A 21,164-nucleotide genomic window follows, 5' to 3' on the forward strand; every position below is an offset into this window, starting at 1 on the left:
AATAATTATTAGTTTAAGTCATTGTTTAAAGAGATATTTTGAAGTTCTAATTGATAATATAAGACAATGTAATTAGCTGAAGAGTTGGAGTCGTATTCAAGATCTTGATAAGTTCATATCATTGTTATTTTTATCCGTTAAAAATTGAATTTGAATTCCGTTGTGAAATATTTAAAATAATAAACAAAACTTAAACATTGTTGTTAGAAATAAAGTGTTTTATTTAAAAAGGAAAAAATAAATGTTTTATCAACCCGATAACAACATAACTATAGGTGCAGATTCGCAGATCACTGTCCTTAAAATATTTATCAGGTGTTTAAGGCAGTTCTCCAGATGGCACCATGTGGAAGTCAGGGGTCCACCTGAGATGAAAGAGATAAGTATTTTAAAATTACGACTATTCAGGGAGGCTTGCACTAGCGGTGAAACTTAATTTTTAAATTCAAATTTTTTACTGAAATGGTGTAATGATAAACATCCATCTCTGCAATAACACTGGTATATGTATATGTATTTATTGTTTTCAAGCTATTTGTAACGCTATTCAAATAAACATTCCAGTATATACCACCATTTTCCGCTTGCGCAGTAATCTAAACAAATCAGATGTAATTATCGCCAAACTTACATCTGCATACGACAAAAATTACTTCCTAAAATGCTATGCTCGCTTTAGGAAACAAAACAATAGCAATCTTTTATTGTCTCATAATGGCTTTGATTCAAACAATAGGTCTGTTCGAAAATAATGCTGTTCGAAATGCTGTTCGATAACAAACTTGTTCAATAAAAGAGAAATGAGAAGTAGTTGCAAGTACTTGCAAGAACTTGCAAATACTTTTTACTTGCGAAGTTATCGAACAAGCCTAATAGCATCTATATCAAAGAAAACCTTACTGTAAACAATTACAAAATCCTACAAGCTGCAATTAAGTTACGAAAGCAACAACTCATTTTGTCAGCTTTCTCACTGCGCGGTCTTGTCTACATCAAAGTCATGCAGAATGATGATCCAATGCAAATCGATGACTTAAGCAAATTAAATCAGTTTTTTGCGACCACCTGAGAATCATAGTGCTGAAATTAAAATCACACTCACTAAACTTACCTAAACATACGCATACTGTAATGTTAAACATCAAATGTTTCGTCATTTCTGTTCTTGAAACAAACCCAATTTTCCTGCACTATTCAACTTCTTTTATCGTCGTCTATGCAACCAATTTTCTTACTACTTATTATAGCTTATACTACTTATATATACCAAAATGAATGTCTTGACGAGCTGAGTCGATCTGGCTATGTGTGTCCGTCCGTCTGTCCATCTAAACCTTGTAATCACGCTACAGGTCGCACGAAATTTTGGATGTTGATGAGGGTCCCGGAGGGGAAGAAGCCTATTGATTTTGGTGATGGTCGGATAATATTTAGGGGTCGGAATGGGCAAGCTCTTATTTGGAGAAAAGTCAGCATTTTATTTCAAAGCCAATATCTCTGTTTATTTAAGAGGTATATCTAAAGCAAAACCTGGCAAGGAAAGTAGAAAATATCACCTTTACAACGATGTAAAGTAGGTAGTCGTAGGTGAACAAATAACAGAGATATGGCAATAGTCTATAATGCATCCCATTTTCCGATTTTTTTGTAATCACGTCACAGGTCGCAATTTTGATCGCATCGTCACGAAATTTTAGGGGTTAATGGGAGACCCACAGAGGAAGAAGCCAACTGATTTTAATGATGGTCGGATGATATTCGGTCGGAATAGGCAAAAACTTATTTGGGGAAAAGGTCTACGTTTTATTTCAAAGCCAATACCTCTGTTTCTTTAAGAGGTATATTAAAAGCAAAACCTGGCAAGGAAAGTAGAAAATATCACATTTACAACGATGTAAAGAAGTTTGTCGTAGCTGCTCAAACAAGAGAGGTATCGCAATAGTCGGTCGGATAATGCATCCCATTTTCCGGTTTGTTTGTAATCACGCTACAGGTCGCAATTTTGATCGGATCGTCACGAATTTTTTTGGGAGTTGATGCGGGTCCCACAGAGGAAGAAGCCTATTTAGTTTGGCGATGGTCGGATAATATTCAGGAGTCGGAATAAGCGAAAAGCTTATGTGGAGAAAAGTCAACGTTTTTTTCTTATGCGAATATCTCCGCTTCTGGTTAGGGTATTCCAAAAGGAATACCCGTCAATGGAAGAAGAAAAGATCTCGTTTATATTGATGCAAAGTATATTGGCGTAAGTGAGCAAACCGAGATATTGCAAAATTCAGTAATATACCCAATTTTTTTCATTTTTTGTAATCACATTGGAATTTTGATCAGATAGTGACGAAATTTTGGGGGTAGATGGGGGCCTCACAGAGGAAGAAGCCTATTGATTTTGGTGATAGTCGGATAATATTTAGGTGTCGGAATGGGGAAAAACTCATTTGGAGACAAATTCAACGTTTTATTCTTTGTGAATATATCGGCTTCTAGTAGGGGTATTCTAACGGCAAGGCCTGTCAATGGAAGAAAATATTACCTTTCGGATTATATTCCCTAAAAGAAATGTTTACCAGTGAAAAGCTTATGCACAGGGGTAGTGGTGTAGGGTATCACATGGTCGGCCCCGTCCCGACTATAGCCATTGTTCACTTGTTTAATGATATGACAGTAAATGGTTCCAAAGATAAAACAAAAAGTCTTATTTGAATTTTAGGAAATCAAAAACAAGGGTTACGGATGAGTAACATCAACGCCCAAAGCTTATTTAAAAAAATTTAAGAATTTCGCTATATTTTTAAAGATTCGGCTACTGATATAGAAACCTGGTTTAACCATTCCATTCCTGATTCATTAATACAATAAAGGGTATATAACACATTCCGATCTGACAGAGCTACTCACGCTGGAGGTATAGCAATATATGTATGTTTAAACTAATTTGCTACGTAAAATCTAAAGCCAATCGAACAATGAGGATTGTATTGAGTATATTTTTATCGAAATTTCTGTGAATGATCGCAAGATTTTTCTGGCATGTGTCTATAAAACTAACCATTAACTACAATGAGTTAATATCACTACTTGGGGATTACACTGTACAATATACATTACCGCCGGAGACTTCAACTGTAACTTACTGAAACCAAATAGTTTCGTGTCAGGGATGGAAAATTAAAAATTTCAAAAAGTACCAAAATTTTACTTTTTTCATTGAAAAGGTACTTTTTATTATTTAATAAGAAAAAATTTAAAAAAATAATTCAGTAAAAAACAACAACAAACAAAGGCAATCGTTTTGATCGCTGTTGTAAAGCTTCGTTATAATGAAACTTATTATTTTTTAAAATACTAAGTTGAGGGGGAAATATAATAAAAAATTTCTCACTTCCCAAAAAAATCCCCCACACCAAAAAATTGCTGCATGTCAAAAAATTAGAACCCCCCAAAAAATGTGAATCGAAAAAGACTTTATATACCATCAGAAAATGGGCAAAAATGACTCGAAACTAATACAGAGGAAGACTCATTTGTGATTTGCTTAGACGAATCGCCTGAGGTTATGTTTTCCCACCGACAAAGGAGTCATTTATGATCAGAAAATGAGTTCATATTCTAGCTTTTTAATCGTGCAGTCGGATCAAAAAAGACTCGAATTTGATTAAAATTTTCAAAAAATGCTGACTGGGAAAATACAACAACAAATGCGTAGCAATCACAAATAAATCATTGAGGCGTTTAAAATGTGACTAATTTTTCATTATTTATTGTCACATTTTGATCTTCATGAAGATTGAAAAATGCTTAATCAAAAAAGGGTCATGCAGGTGTTTGAAAAGTGATTATAATTATGTATCTTCTGATTATATTTTGAACAGTTAGGTGATTAAAAACTGATTGTTTTACTTTTGTTTGGTTGTAAATAATTCTCATATACACTTTCTACAAAATTTTGATATATGGTAACATGGGGCGCCTTCGCCACTGGGGCGGCTACGCCAGCGCCGATTTTCTCGCAAAATACAAGTGATAGAAAAAATCCGTTAAAAGCAAAATTGTGAGTTTAATGAAGATCTATCATATCCCAAAAGTTGGCAGTTGTGCCATAGGTATGATAGTGGACGCACGCGGTTTTGTGTTTTCAGGGTATTGGGAAAAATAATTATGGTAAGTATTTTTTGTGATATCTTCTTTACCTTTTGTGAGATTAAAAACACATTTTATACCGTTAGAAGACAATTACTTAAGAATATAAATCCCAATAATTCGCGAGAAAAAAGCAATTGCAAATGTCAATATATTAATATTATGAAATATGAAGGGGGTGGCCGCCTACGCCATGATAGGGGCGTGGTGGGTTAATTTTAGAAATTTGTCATGTTAAACTTAAATTCTTTATACTATAGATATACCACACTATAATATGAAGTTAAAATCAAATATTATCCTAAACGTATCATGTTTTAGTTATATTATGATTTATGTAACTAAATTCAAGGCACCTACTTCAATTAACCGCTAGAATCGGTTACTTTTTGTGAATTTTAAAATAATTTTTGACTATTCAATAGAAAACATGTTCCTTTTTTGCATAATGTTGATATTTTAGTTAGAAGTATGGTAAATTACAGTTTTAGGGTTCGTTGGAGAATGTTCAATATCGATGGCGAAGCTGCCCCATGGGTGGGGAGGCTTCGCCACTTTTTACACATTTTGTAAATTCTCAAAAATAATATTTTAAAAACAAAATTATAACCATTTATATATCAAAACTTATAGTGACGATATGCTTATATTTGTACCAAAAATAATATTTGAAAAAACTTTAACGGTGTCGGTATGAGAAATTTTGAACAAAAACGTGGCGAAGGCGCCCCATGTTACCATAAATGTAACGTATAATATTAAGAGTTCAATGTTACAATTGCCAAATGTTTGGACATGGTTCAAGCAACTGCAATATTTAAACATTTTGCGCTAAATGCGCTGGGCAACACGCTACAACTGATTACAATGTTAACACTGTTAAATGCGCCAACTGCAACGGAGAGCATAAATCTTCCGATATTAATTGTCCGAGACGAATCTCGTACATGGAAATGAGAGAACGGTATTCTAGACCAAAAACTCAAATACGTCAACGGATTGTAAATAAAACTCACATCCCACAACAACCGATGCCCAATGCTTGGAACAACACAGTTCGTCCGGAAATAATGCAGACCCACAATGATTTGTTCACAATTGAAGAACTTCAAAATATTACCTTAGAGTTAATAACTTTACTGAAAAATTTTAAATCTAAATCTGATCAATTTCATGCGATCACAAGTATTGCCTTTAAATTTTTACCATGAATTGTAGTCCTCTTAAGATAGTTACGTGGAATTCCAGAGGAATTCGTAAAAAAATAGATGAAATTTTTGATTTTTTAATTAATGAAGATGCAGACGTCGCTTTAGTAAGCGAAACCTGGTTGAAAAGTTATATCTCCATGAAGCATGTTAATTTTAATTGCTATCGCTCAGACCGCGGAGGCCAAATAGGCGGCGGAGTTGCTGTAGTCATTAAAAAAACTACTTGTCATGAGCCTTTGGGCAAAATTTCAAGAAAACTTATTGAAAATGTCGGTATTAAAATTTTTTTAAACGATAATTCCTATCTTAGTGTATTCAGCTGTTATTTTCCTGGTGGTAATGCCGGGCCAAATGATGATAGAAAAAATGATTTTAAAGCTGACCTAGGGAAACTTTCTCGTATTCAAGGGCGTTACATACTAGGTGGTGATTTTAACTGCAAAAATCAACTCTGGGGTTGTGTAAGATACAATTGCTGGGGTAACATACTGCACAACCATCTTGCGTGTAATAAATTTGGGATTATGTATCCTCCTGAACCAACATTAATACCGTCTAATGCACGTACACTTCCCTCTGTACTAGACTTTTTCTTAACTAATGTTCCTGAAAAACTGTCAGTAGCATCAACACTTGACAAATTAGGCTCAGACCATTTACCGGTTAGAGTAATTTACAATTCGTATTGTAATTTAAATAACAATTTAAAGTTCGACTACAAACATGCAAGATGGAATATTTTTAAAAGACATATAAACAATAATTTCTCAAATATTATTAACGATTCAATTTCAAATGTCGAAGATATAGATGGTCTTATATTGAAGTTCACAACGCTTATACAAGATGCCATTGAGGCTAGCGTTCCGAAAAAAGAGGAGTCAAATTCCTTCTTAAGTCGGCTACCTAGACACATTTTGAATTTAATTACAATTCGAAATAATTCAAGAAGAAATTGGATTAGGTATAGACTCTCTCATTTCAAAGCGGAAATGACATTTTTAAACAGAGTCATTGAGAGTAAAATTTCAGAATACAAAAATTCAAAATGGAATAATATGCTTGGTTCTATTAATAAATCATCTCCAAAACTTTGGAAACTGACAAAAATTATTAGAAAGAAGTCAAAATGTATACCTTTTTTAAAAGATGGTGACAGTATTTATGCCACCAATACAGAAAAAGCAGAAGTTCTGGCCAAAAAATTCTATTCAAACCACACAGTTTCAAATGGTTTAACGGATCAAATAACGAAAGATACTGTATTCGAAACAGTATCAAATTTTACTAGTTCAGAACAATGTCATATAACAATAACGGAAAATTATATTAAAGATATTATTAAGAATCTTAAATCCAAAATAAGTCCAGGTGTTGATGGTATTAACAACAATACCTTAAAAAAGCTACCACCAGTTGCAGTTACTCTTCTTTGCGAAATCTTTAATATGTGCTTTAAGTTTGGACATTATCCTACGGATTGGAAGACCTCAAAAATCATTGCTATTCCTAAACCTGGAAAAAACGAATGCTATCCTGATTCTTATCGTCCAATTAGTCTGCTTAACTCTTTAAGCAAAATATTTGAAAAGATTATTAAGGAAATTATTGTCAACTATATTGAAGATAAGAATATCCTCCCTCAACAACAGTTTGGCTTCAGGGCTGAACACAATACAATCCAGCCATTAGTAAGAATTAAGAACTCTGTAAAACACTACTTTAATCAAGGTAAATCAACTGCCATGGTATTATTAGATATTAAAGCAGCCTTCGATTCCGTCTGGCATGACGCTTTAATTTATAAACTAATAACTGTAGGTCTAGACAAATCTATTATCAAAATTATAAAGAGTTTTTTAACACAAAGATACTTCAAAGTTTATGTTGGAACAAAATGCTCTAAAAAGTACTTCATACCTGCTGGATGCCCTCAGGGATCTTGTTTATCTCCGATTCTGTACAATATTTTTACTTACGATTTCCCTTGCCTACCTGGTTGTGAATCATCAATTTTTGCCGACGATACAGCGATTTTAAGTGCTGGTACTCTTGCTGTTGACATGTTAAATAACCTACAAGAATCTGTGAACGTAGTTCTACGTTATTTTAATAAGTGGAATATACTTGTGAATACTTCTAAATCTAATGCTATATTTTTCACCCGAAAGAGAAAATCGATATATTTACCTCAAACTATGATAAAGGTTGGTCACACAGAAGTCAAGTGGGAAAAGAAAGTGAAGTACCTGGGTATGGTGCTTGATACAAAAATGCTTTTTAATGAACATGTATCTTACATAATAAATAAAATAAACATCGCCACACAAATTTTATATCCTTTTATAAATCGTAAATCTAACTTACTGATTACAAATAAACTATTAATATTAAAGGTTATATTTCATCCAATCTTATATTACGCCGCACCTGTTTGGTGCGACTCATCATCTTGCCACATTAAAAGATTGCAAATTGTTCATAACAAGCTTCTGAAACTAATGTATAATCTGCCATATCATTTTTCAACCAATCGTCTACATTCTTTTCACAACATTCCTAAAGTGATGGAAAAAATCGATTATGTTACTTTAAAATTCTTTGATAAATGTTCCAACTCACAATTTGATCATATAAGGGCTTTAGCCCTTTAATCTTTCCCCTCCCTTCTCTCTTCCACCTCTTTATCCTTCCCTTTTCTTCTCCTTTCCTTTTATTTTACATACCTTACCACTACCTTTTAAGTTTTTATCTTAATATAAAAAACAAAATTAATGAGTTTTTTGTTATATTTTTCTCAAAGCAAATATGTCATTACTTGGTTATTATAATATATTACATATTTACTATATTTAAGTAGTAAAGCCCAAGTCGGCTGGTCTCTTTACATATAAGTTATTATTTATTGTATACTCCAAACTGTTAATATTTGCAATAAAGAACTAATTGAATTGAATTGAATATTAAGAGTATAAACAACCACATCATAGTTCAGGTTTTGCCAATTGAAATGAAGAAGCAGTATACTAACCACCAAGCAACATAAAGGATAATTAAAAGAAATAACAAAGCAGAAGAGACAATAAAACAAAGGAAAGAAACAAAAAAGAATAAAAAGAAAATTCTTTTTAGTTTATTTCGTCTAATAAAAAGACTCATACATGACTCCCTAAAGACTCATAAACGATTATAAACATGACTCTTAAAAGACTCGAAAAAGCGTTCCAAATTAATCAACAAATCAACAATAAATGATTGAAATACGGCTCAAAAAAGAATTTATAAACCATCAGAAAATGGGCAAAAATGACTCGAAACTAATGCAGAGGAAGACTCATTTGTGTATTGTTTAGAAGAGTCGCCTGAGGTTACGTTTTCCTTCCGACAGAGGAGTCATTTATGACCAGAAAATGAGCTCATATTCCAGCTTTTTAATCGTGCAGTGGGATCAAAAAAGACTCGAATTCGATTAAAATTTTCAAAAAATGCTGGCTGGGATGGTGGGCCTGCTCACACACATACAAATACATTTTGTTATTGTGTTGATTTTGAAATACACAAATTTCAATGTTTTCATTTTGCCTCTGTAGACTGTGAGAAATATTGTACAAGTTTTTTTTTATTTTATGTTTCAAAATTTAAAGTAGAAGAATTATTTTATTTTGACCAAATATGACTGTTGATGTTATAATTTGTTGCGCCAAAGTGCGCTGACAAACCAAACACTCTAATTTTCCGTAATAAATATTCAAAACAAAAGCTCTTTTTTAAATTGTGTGTGTGCGCAAATTGACATACTTCCTAATCTACGAACTTAACGTAGACGTCAGATCATCTACTGGCAAATACTATGATTTCAAAAGAATCAATCTATCTGAGTTACTTTTCGACACTACGAGAATGGACTGGGATGAGATTTACTACAAAATATCTGTAAACGATCAGCTAGCTTGTTTACAGAGCAAAATATCATTGCTGTTTAATAAGCATGTACAAAACGTGAAGTAAACTCCAGCAACATGAAATCCTGGTTCAATGACAGTATTAAAAGACTCGTTTTGAACAGAGACATGCTATATGCTCGATGAAAACGCTACAAGATTTCTTCATTCCATGATGAATATAAGGCAGTAAGAAAAGAAGTAACAAAACAAATTCAACGCGCAAAATCTACTTTCTACGAAAACAGATTTTCTAATGCCTCCAATTCAAAGAAAAATGCCAAATAATTCGGGAAATTGACATTGGTGAACGCTGAAGCTAAGAACAATCCACAACGTGGGAAGTCAACGGTGCGTGTTATCTACAACTGCGGCGAATGAACTGATCACATCAAAGCGGCGTCTGTCTCATATTGAGCGGCAACAAACAGCGTCTGAACTCCAGGAGGAGCGGCTGAATACAGAAAAGGAAAATTCTAAACCCTTCAGAAGGCAACGGGAAACCACTGAAGTACTATCCCTAGAAAACCATACAATCATGAATACAAACAAAAACAAACTGCCCTTAGTCTCCGGCATCACAAGGGTGCTAAGAATCCCCGGAGGTAAAACAAAATCTAAACTTAACATCGGTACATGGAATGTACGCAGTCTTTACGAAGCTGGAAAACTAGCTAATACTCTAAACGAAATGAATAGACTTCACATTGATATACTTGGTATAAGCGAAACGTGGTGGCCAGATTGCGGAGAATTTATATCGCAAAACTCGAAAATGTTTTACTCAGGCAATCTCAACAAAACGCATAGGAATGGGGTTGGAATAATTGTAACAGACCGCATAGCTAAAAATGCTTTAGGATTTGTACCAAAATCCGATAGAACAATGATGATAAAAATTGAAGCGAAACCTCTCAACATCAATGTTATTCAAGTTTATGCTCCAACGTCGGACAACAGTGATATCGAAGAATTACTACACCTGACAAAACAACATGAAATAACCATCATCCAAGGCGACTTTAACGCTAAAGTAGGAAAAGAGGCAGTAACAGGAGTTACTGGACAATATGGATTGGGAGAAAGAAATGAGAAAGGTGACAGAACTGTATGAGTTCTGCCAAGAATACCAGATGAAGATAACAAACACGATGTTCTGTCTACCAGCTAGAAGACTCTACACCTGGAAATCCCCCCAGGATAGCATTGGAAACATAATAAGAAACCAAATCGATTTTATTCTGGTTAACAAACGTTACTCCACTTCAGTATCGAAAGTATCTACATATCCAGGAGCAGACGTACCATCTGACCACAATCTCCTTATGGCCAATATATACATCAAAATTAGGGCTCCGCTGAAGAAAAAACAACATCGAAAACTTAACGTTGGCAAACTTGACGATCCAGCCACTAAAGTACATGTAAAAAGTCTTATTAATTCGGAACTAAATGACATCCATAGGGAAAATGTGGAAAATATATGGGATAAAATCAAAAATACTATACATAACATCGGAAAAAATACGCTGGGAAATTTCGTAAGACCAAAAACAAAAGACTGGATGACAACTGAAGTTCAGGAACTATTAAACGAAAGACGGCAATATAAAAACTCGAACTATGAAAAGTATTGGTAATTGAACCGAGAAATTCAAATACAGATTCGAGCTGCAAAAAATAAACATTTAAATAACCAATGCCAGGAAATAGAAAAATTGCAAAGCTTGCACGACGATTTTAATTTGCACAAAAAACTGAAAGAGACAGCAGGAACATATCGCAGAACAATTTCGCCAATTCTTTACAACAACAAAAATGAAGCAGTGTTTGAAGAATCAGAGAAGAAAGTAATTTGGAAGGAGTATATCCAACATCTATTTACTGATAATAACAGAACATGTTTTAATGACCAAACACCAGAACCGTTGACTGGATCAAGTATTACGAAGATGGAGGTTGAAAGTGCTATAACATCACTGAAAAATAGGAAAGCAACGGGACCAGACGAAATTCCCGCTGAATTGCTAAAAATGATTGACGAAAATAACATTGATCTCTTGACAAGTTTGATGAACCACATATACAATACAGGCTTTTACCCACAAGACTGGCTAAAATCAACGTTTATAGCGATTCCTAAAAAAAGTCACGCCAAACAGTGTAGCGACTACCGCCTAATCAGTTTAATGAGCCACTCCCTGAAAATATTTCTACGAATTATTCACAAAAGAATATATCAAAAATGCGAACAAGCTATGGGATCAAATCAATTTGGCTTTAAGGAAGGGATGGGGACGAGAGAAGCTCTACTTTGTGTCCAGGTCCTAATACAAAAATGCCGAGATGTTCACAAGGACATTTTCTTGTGCTTCATAGATTATGAGAAAGCATTTGGCACAGTGCAACACGATAAGTTAATGGAAATACTTGTGTCTATCGGAATTGATGATAAAGAAATCCGGTGCATTAGAAACTTATACTGGCAGCAAACTGCACAGATAAATGTCAATGGAAGTCTGACAGATGAGATATCAATATCGAGAGGAGTCAGACAAGGATGTATTTTATCTCCACTCCTATTTAATATATACTCAGAGAGAATTTTCCAAGAATCCACTACAAATATCCGGGAAGGAATACAAATAAACGGCACCTTTATAAACAACATTAGATATGCAGATGATACTACTATAATCGCTGATAGTATATCAGGACTTCAAAAATTAGTAACCCAACTCACCTTATGTAGCGAATCATATGGACTAAAAATTAATACTAACAAAATAAAGCTAATGATTGTTAGTAAGAAAAATCAACATAATGAAGCTAAATTAAAAATAAATAATGCATATGTCGAGAGAGTACATACCTTCAAATACCTGGGTGTACTTATTAATGACCAATGGGATTGCTCGAAGGAAATACGATGTCGGATAGAGATGGCAAGAGATACATTTTTTAAATATAAGAAAATCCTTGTCAATCATGATATAAACATCGAAACAAAAGCAAGGTTTATAAAATGCTACATCTGGTCATTTCTACTGTATGCCGTGGAGACGTGGACTATTAAAGCTGCTGATATACGACGATTGGAAGCCTTCGAAATGTGGGTCTACCGCAGAGTTTTAAAAATACCATGGACTGCGCACGTGACAAATGCCGAAGTATTGACAAGAATGAATCAAAGAAGAGAACTCATAGCTACAATCAAAAAACGAAAAACCTCATATCTGGGACACATCATGAGAAATGTAAAATATAGATTATTACAAAAAATCCTGAAAGCAACAGTTGAAGGTCGGCGTACCAGAGGCCGAAAAGAGATGACCTGGCTAAAGAACATAGAAGAATGGACAAAATATAATAATTCGGCAAACCTTCTAAATGCGGCAAGAAATAGAAACACTTTTGAGATAATTGTTAATAATTTATAAATATATAGTACTAAATAATATCAAATTTAATATGTATATAAATAAGTAAATGAAATGTACCTCGATATAATTGTATGGTCGCTTACATTCGAAAATCGAATTAGCAAATAAAGAAGAAGAAGCCCAACAAGCAATCCCTTGATGATACGATTGGTATTAATGCACTGAATCAGCAATTTGTTGAAATCAATCTGTCATCTGCCATTCCCTCGTCACATCGCACCAGCTCGAGAAAAGCCAGAACCCAAACATGCTCGAGTTCAGTTCGAGTTCGATTGTTTCTCCATGAGAAGATTTTCGTTGTTGCACTGCAAACAAATCCAATGCCATGGGATCCGACATGATTCATCCAAACTTATCCTACGCCTCATTTTGTCGCATGTACATAACTTTCATCATTAACACAATAATCACAAAAATTACATACCCTAAGACGTGGAAACATGCCAAAATAATCCCATTCTGAAACCAAACAGCGAATATAGGCCAATAGCGATTCTACGTTACCTCTCTAAAGTGTTTGAAAAAATCATCCATAAGCAAACTACGAACAATAGCCATGCCCATAATCTTCTGTTTGATCGTCTATCTGGTTTCAGGCCTAATCATAGCTGTATAACAGCATTATTGGATGTATCAGAAAGTATAAGGGAAGACATTGATTCTGGAAGTATAATATTTTCAGGGTGCCCGGACATAACTCCCACGGACATAACTCCAAAAATGATTTTGGGCCTTGTGTCCGCTGCGCTTTGCGGACATAACTCCCGAAATTCGTTGGGAGTTATGTCCGTAAAGCAAGCCTGCGGCGCATTTCGTCTTTCAGAAAGTATTTGAATATTTTCATATAAACTTTTAATCTTCTTAAATTGTGAACATATTTTTGTTTTCGTTTTTAAAAAAATCCGTGTTTTCTAAAAAAAAAATCCGCGATCGGTTTGTTCCCTTTGAGTTAAAACCAGCCTTATACTACAAATTATGACAAAGAAAATATTGAATTTTACATAAAACGTTTGATATTTTATACAGTTTTATATTTTCGCATATGGTCTGTTCCTTTACTTTTGAAAATGGTAACAGTGGCAGAAAATTAGTAAAAGTGGTGAATTGCTCTCATATAAATTGTATGCTTTTTAAAGTAACCTCAGGCAAGTAAAGGAACAGAGCAATAGTTTAATAATAACAAGTGAGCAAAGGCTATAGTCGGGACGGAGCCGACCATGTGATACCCTACACCACTACCCCTGTGCATAAGCTTTTCACTGGTAAACATTTCTTTTAAGGAATATAAACCGACTACCACCAAAAATAATAGGCCTCTTTGTCTCTGGGACCCCCATAAGCAACCAAAATTTCGTGACCATCCAATCAAAATTACGACCTGTAGCTTGATTGCAAAAAATGGAAGAATTGGATACATTACATACTTTTGTGGTATCTCCCTTGTTTGACCACTTTCGTCAACCTGCTTTACACCAATGTAAAGGTAATATTTTCTTCTTCCATTGACAGGCTTTGCCGTTGGAATACCCCTACTAGAAGCCAATATATTCACAAAGAATAAAACTTTGAATTTGTCTCCAAATGAGTTTTTCCACATTCCAACCCCTAAATATTATCCGACTATCACCAAAATCAATAGGCTTCTTCCTATGTGGGACTCCCAAAAAATTCGTGACGATCCGATCAAAATTGCGACCTGTAGCGTGATTACAAACAAATCGGGAAATGAGATGCAGTACCGACTATTGCGATATCTCTGTTGTTTGGGCAGCTACGACAACCTCCTTTACATCGTTGTACAGGTGATATTTTCTACTTTCCTTGCCAGGTTTTGCTTTTGATATACCTCTTAAAGAAACAGAGATATTGGCTTTGAAATAAAACGTAGACCTTTTCTCCAAATAAGTTTTTGCCCAATCCGACCCCTGAATACTATCCGACCATCATTAAAATCAGTAGGCTTCTTCCTCTGTGGGACCCCCATTAACCCCTAAAATTTCGTGACGATCCGATGAAAATTGCGACCTGTGGCGTGATTACAAAAAAATCGGAAAATGGGATGCATTATCGACTATTGCCATATCTCTGCTATTTGACCACCTATGACAACCTACTTTACATCGTTGTAAAGGTGATATTTTCTACTTTCCTAGCCAGGTTTTGCTTTTGATATGCCTCTTAAAGAAACAGAAATATTGGCATTGAAATAAAATGTTGACTTTTCTCCAAATAAGTGTTTGCCCGTTCCGACCCCTAAATATTATCCGACCATCACCAAAATCAATATGCTTTTTCATCTGTGAAACCCCCATTAACCCTCAAATTTTCGTGACGATCCGATCAAAATTGCGACCTGTAGCGTGATTTCCAAAAAAATAGAAAAATGGGATGTATTACCGACTATTGCGATATCTCCGTTATTTGGTTTACTACGCCGACCTAGTTTGCAACTTTGTAAAGACGGGATCTTCTACTTTCATAGTCACCCTTCGCTTTTGGAAAATCCCCAACCAAAGTTGTGATATTCGTCAATATAATTAAAATCGCAAAAATGAAAATTGGGGTTTTATTTGCTACTATTGTGATATCTTCGTTGTTTGATAACCTACGAGCACCTACTTTACATCATTAGAAAGGTGATATTTTCTGCTTTCATTGTCAGGTTTTGCTTTTGGTATACCCCATATAAAAGCTGAGATATTGGCTTTGGAAAAAAACTATGTCTTTATATCCACCTAAGTTTTTTGCCCTTTCCGACCCCTAAATATTATCCGACCACCACCAAAATCAATAGGCTTCTTCCCCTCCGGGACCCCCATCAACATCCAAAATTTCGTGACGATCCGATCAAAATTGCGACCTGTAGCGTGATTACAAGGTTTAGATGGACAGACGGACGGACTGACGGACGGACACACATAGCCAGATCGACTCAGCTCTTCGAGACATTCATTTTGGTATATATAAATATGGGTCTACGACCATTATTTCGATGCGTTACAAACTTTTTAGCCAAAACCAACTTATAATACCCTCCCCACATAGTGGTGTAGGGTATAAAAATGGTATTACAATACCATATTTCTATATCCTACACCACACTATCGCAAAGGTCTCAATAACATAATCATCTGCTAAAAAATCGACGTTAAACGGTCAACTGTCTTAATTTAGAACATCTTGAAGATTTTTGATGATTTTTCCATCTTTAAATGACAATTTATGAAGATTTTGGCCCAAAAACTGTTTGCATATATTGCATATTTTTTTGCATATTTTGTGCATATGCAAAATATGCAACAAAAATACAAAATATTACCCTCTTATTGAATTCAGTTTTCTTTGAAAGGAATTTTGGTCCAATCAGAATCATCGTATCTCTATTATTAAAAAAATATGCAAAATCCGATGTCTATTAATAACATAATAATCTGCTAAGAAATCGACGTTTAACCGCAATACACTTAATTTAGAACACTTTTTGATGATTTTCCAAATTTAATTTGACGATTTTTGTCAAAAATTTACTTGCATTTTAGGCTTTATGTATGCAAAATATGCAAAAAAAATAAAAAAAAATATTAGCCCGTCATTGCATTCAGTTTTCTTCAAAACGAATTTTGGTATCTTTATTAATAACTAATATGCAAAATCCGATGTCTAATTATTACCTTTGATTTCGTTTCGACATACAGAAACAGACTGTTAATTTAAAATGTGGCACATTTCATGTATACTTTAGTAGAACAGCGGTCACGCTGATTCTGACACTGCAGTGTGACAGAAGGCTAAAAAAGAGAAGATTCGTTTTCTGTCGTTTTTCCATATCACATGCACTTTTGCCGCTGCAAACAAATCCAATATATACCAAAATGCTAAAATATTTTTTTAAAAGCTGATTTCACACAATCTGTCAAATTCATTGTAATTTATTTATTTATTTATTTATTTTATTTATTCAATCCATATACTAATACAAAATCCTTCAAGGCCAATAAATAGTATTAACAAAATATTAAATTCTGAGTAGAAATAATTATTAAATCTAATTCTTAATGCGTGTTGGTATAATTGGCTCCCCAGCCATTAAAAAATGAAAATCAAGAAAGAGAAAAAAAGTATAGCTAAAAAGTGGCCAATAAGCAGCAAACATAATTACAGTACAATAAGCAAGGTACATGTCGAGTTTCAATATTGCAACCAAGCACCATAGAAGTCATTTAATAGACTTTCATAGACTCAATAAAAAGCGGGAAAATTGTTGTTACATAGCAAACGTCATGGAAGACAAAAGAAAATCAAGCAATAAGCACAAACATTGTGAGCAAGTCTATATTTCAGGTTGAGAAGTAATATGATTCAGCACTTTAAGCCGAAAAGCATTATTGGAATGTGAAAAAAATCTCAGATCAAGAGGTAAATAATTCCATAATCTTGCAACACGTATTAAGAGCGACTTTTCAAAAGTAGAGTTGTATATTCTAGGTATAAAAAGTTGTGTATTCCTCGGTGAAGAAATAAAGCTAAACATGTTAGCCAATGAAGCAGGTGTACCAGTCTTAATTATTTTGTGAAAAGTGCACAACAGCTTACAATTGACAAATTCCTCGAAATCAACACCCAAAAAACTCTCAACATAACTAGATATATGTTCACGACGTTTCACACCAAAGACAAACCGGGCAACAGAGTTGACAATACGTATCAGCCTCAATAAATTTCGTTCTATCGTACCAGAAACCACTTCTAAGCCATAATTGATACAAGGCATGAGTTGAGCTGAAGCTAGTCTTCGTTTGACTCATGTAGGAAGGTATACATTAATAGAATACAATCTGCGAATGGTACTAAAGACTTTCCGCTGAATAGAGTCGATGTGAAATTCGAATGAAAGCTTATCATCTATAATAATACCAAGGATTTTGTGGGAACCTACAAAGCTGATCCGATTCTGATCTAGAAAAATATTGAAGTCATTAGCTTGACTTCCAAAGCCAAACTTAATTGCTTTTGTCTTCCCTGGGTTGATCAAAAGAGCATTTTCAGAGCACCATTGACTAAATCGGCCAAGACAACAATTAATTTCATTCTCGAAGGTACCAACAGACGCTCTAGCATCGCGGAAAACCAGGAAAACATCATCCGCAAACAACAACGGTGTGCAATGTGCACCATTAAAGCAATCAGCAATGCTGTTAACGTAAAGGACGAACAACAAGGGTCCCATTATAGACCCCTGGGGAACACCACACGTTCGGGAAAGCAACGTAGAATACTCTCCATTATAGCACACAAATTGCGATCTATCACTCAAGTAAGACATCATTAGCTTGCAAGCATTAACGGAAATTGAATTTTTACAATTTTTCCGTTCCAATTTTGAAAGTTTTCTCTTTTACCACTTTTACCATTAAACAAGTAAAGGAACATAGCTCTTATTAATTGCATCATGTTCCTAAGTCCTACAGAAGGTCGGCCATTCAGACAAAAACATAAATGGCCTGTTCCCGTACTTTATAAAGTGGTAAAAGTCGTAAAAGTTGTAAAAGTCGTAAACGATTTTCATATAAATTTTGTGTACGGGAACGCAAAATGTGTAAAAGTGGTAAAAATTGTAAAAACTTTTTAGTTCTGGAACAGAGCTAAAATGGTAAAGATTGGACAAAATGCATAATGCAGTTCAATCTTACTATTAAATCATAGATGGTGTTTGTGTATAACAGACAACTAACAGAACACGACGGCAACAAAAACAAGAATAACATAAATTCATGTCACCATATTGTAAATTAACATTAGCCCTGTTCCGTTACGTGTAAGAATCTTCAAGTTTTGCCACTTTTTACTAGAAAAGCGTTCCTTTACTCCAGACACCATACAATTCAACTTTCACTACTTTTGCCGGTTTTACTATTTTCAAAAGTAAAGAAACAGACCAATTATGTTAGACCTCCAGCGCCGTCTATCGATACATCTTTGATTCAGAATACTGTTAACAACTTTTGACAAGAAACATAATAGATTTTACATTGTTGCAATTTAAATTTCGTTGTGTTTTAGGGCGAAACCTATAGCTCTGCGTGTTGCGTGTGCGTTCAAAAATACAAAAACAAAATACATGTATTTGTTGTTGTTTTCAATTTGAAATACATGTATTTTGTTTTTGTATTTTTGAACGCACACGCAACACGCAGAGCTATAGGTTGCACCCTTAAATCACAATAATGTTTTTGGCAACAATCAGATGGGTTCTTTTTGCTATTCGATAGTATAAAGGGTGACGTATTAAAATCAGCTTAGAACTAAACGTATTTGTGTTACAATTCTATAGAGCAGCCGGATTTGTTTTGAAACCTTTTTAGTGAACATTTGTAATTAGTTCTGTCCCGCTGTTCTAATGGTACACAAATTTAGAGGAGGTCTCGAACTATCAATTTCTCAATATATTAGCTGTGACCACGCCAAGGTATAGACCTCCTAAAACGGTACCACCCTTTTCTATGTATTTTCAAGATTTTACCTACACGGAAAAAAAATTATGTTAGAAATATGTTTGGATCGAAACCAATTTATAGCTTTGTTCCAGAACTAAAAAGTTTTTAAAATTTTTACACATTTTTCCCGAAAAGGCGTTCTGAATGACGCTCTCTTTAAACATTTTTTACTCGAAGAATTTGAGCGTGTAAAAAATAGTAAAAATAGGTTGCCGGCGTCTGATTGGCTTATAAGCTGACTTTGACATTTGTTCCCGTTTTTTTGACGTATTTTCTATTTTTTCGTTCCCGAACTATTTCAAAAAACTTTTATGTGAGAATAATTTTTTTTACAGTTCTCTCTTTTATGAGTTTTACTATTAAAAAGTACGGGAACGAAGCTTATGTTTGGGACTAGTAGCAAACAAATATTTGTTTCGATCCAAACATAATATTTTTGGGTCCAAACAAATATATGTTTGCAAAATTTTGTAACATATCTCAATATTATTTGTTTGGTACCAGAGAGTAACAACAGGGCTCTCACTTACTATACCCTACACCACTATGTGGGGAGGGTATTATAAGTTGGTTTTGCCCAAAAAGTTTGTAACGCATCGAAATAATGGTCGTAGATCCATACTTATATATACCAAAATGATTGTCTCGACGAGCTGAGTCATGTGTGTCCGTCCGTCCGTCTGTCCATCTAAACCTTGTAATCACGCTACAGGTCGCAAGTTTGATCGGATAGTGGGTGTTGATGGGGGTCTCGGAGGGGAAGAAGCGCTTTGGTTTCGGTAATGGTCTGATAATATTTAGGGGTCATAATGGGCAAAAAACTTTGGAGAAAAAGTCAACGTTTTATTCCAAAGCATATATCCCGGTTTTTTTAGTGGTATACCAAAAGCAAAACCTCACAATGAAAGTAGAAAATATAACTTTTCTAATGCTTGGTTTACATTTACAAAATCCACTCGATTTCAAGTGTCAATTCCATTGCTTAAACGTCAAACGAAATCCAATGGATTTCGGATGAGTTTTCGTTTGACGTATACGTAAAGGAATTGACAGTTGAAATCGAGTGGATTTCGTAAATGTAAACCAAGCATAACGATGTAAAGATTGTCGTATGTGGCCAAACAACGAAGATATCACAATAGTCGCACATAAAACCCAACTTTTCATTTTTGCGATTTTCGTTATAATTACGAACATCACAGTTTTGGTTGGGGACCTTCCAAAACCAAATAGAAAATCCCATCTTTACTACGATGCAAAGTAGGTTGCCGTAGGTGGCCAAATAACGGAGATATCGCAATAGTGGGTAATACATCCCATTTTTTAATCTCGCTACAGGTCGCAGTTTTGATCGGATCGTCACGAAATTTTGTGAAAATTGTGAAATGTGAAAAAAAACATATTCAACGTTTTATTCATATGCGAATATCTCCGCTTCTAGTAGGCGTATTTCAAAAGCAAAGCCAATGGAAGGAGATACGATTTTCTTTACATTGTTGCAAAGTAGGTTGGCGTAGGTGGTCAAACAATGGTAATATCGCAAATTCGGTAATGCATCCCATTTTCCATTTTTTGTAATCACGTAATTTTGATAAGAAGAAGCATATTGAGTGTGGTGATGGTAGGATAATATTCAAGAATAGGAATGGGCAAAAAATGTATGTCGACAAAAATTCAAAGTTTTATTCTTATGCGAATATCTCAATGAAGACATTCTGAGTTTTAAAATGTTCTCAATAGCGTTACCAAAATTGGTGAAATGCTTGTGATGTTGAAAAAGACGCTGGGTATCCCAATTTCCAATTCATGGAATTTTATTTCCATGTCAGATATTTCTGAGACAGAGCTTGATAATGAAACTAAACCATCTGAGCTTTAAATTAATACAAAATGTGTCATTTATGGTAAAATATCAGAGTTATTGCAAAAGGCGAT

General features: G+C 34.4%; 1 protein-coding gene across 1 annotated transcript in view; it reads left to right on the forward strand.

Annotated features, from left to right (window-relative positions):
* LOC141394440 (uncharacterized) overlaps positions 1 to 21,164 on the forward strand; it is a 326,009-nt gene that overhangs the window by 187,806 nt on the left and 117,039 nt on the right. The gene's annotated exons all lie outside the window — the stretch shown is intronic.

This window comes from Musca autumnalis, unplaced genomic scaffold (genome assembly GCF_047663935.1).
Source record: "Musca autumnalis isolate F117 unplaced genomic scaffold, ASM4766393v1 scaffold_2, whole genome shotgun sequence".
Taxonomy (NCBI): Eukaryota; Metazoa; Arthropoda; class Insecta; order Diptera; family Muscidae; genus Musca; species Musca autumnalis.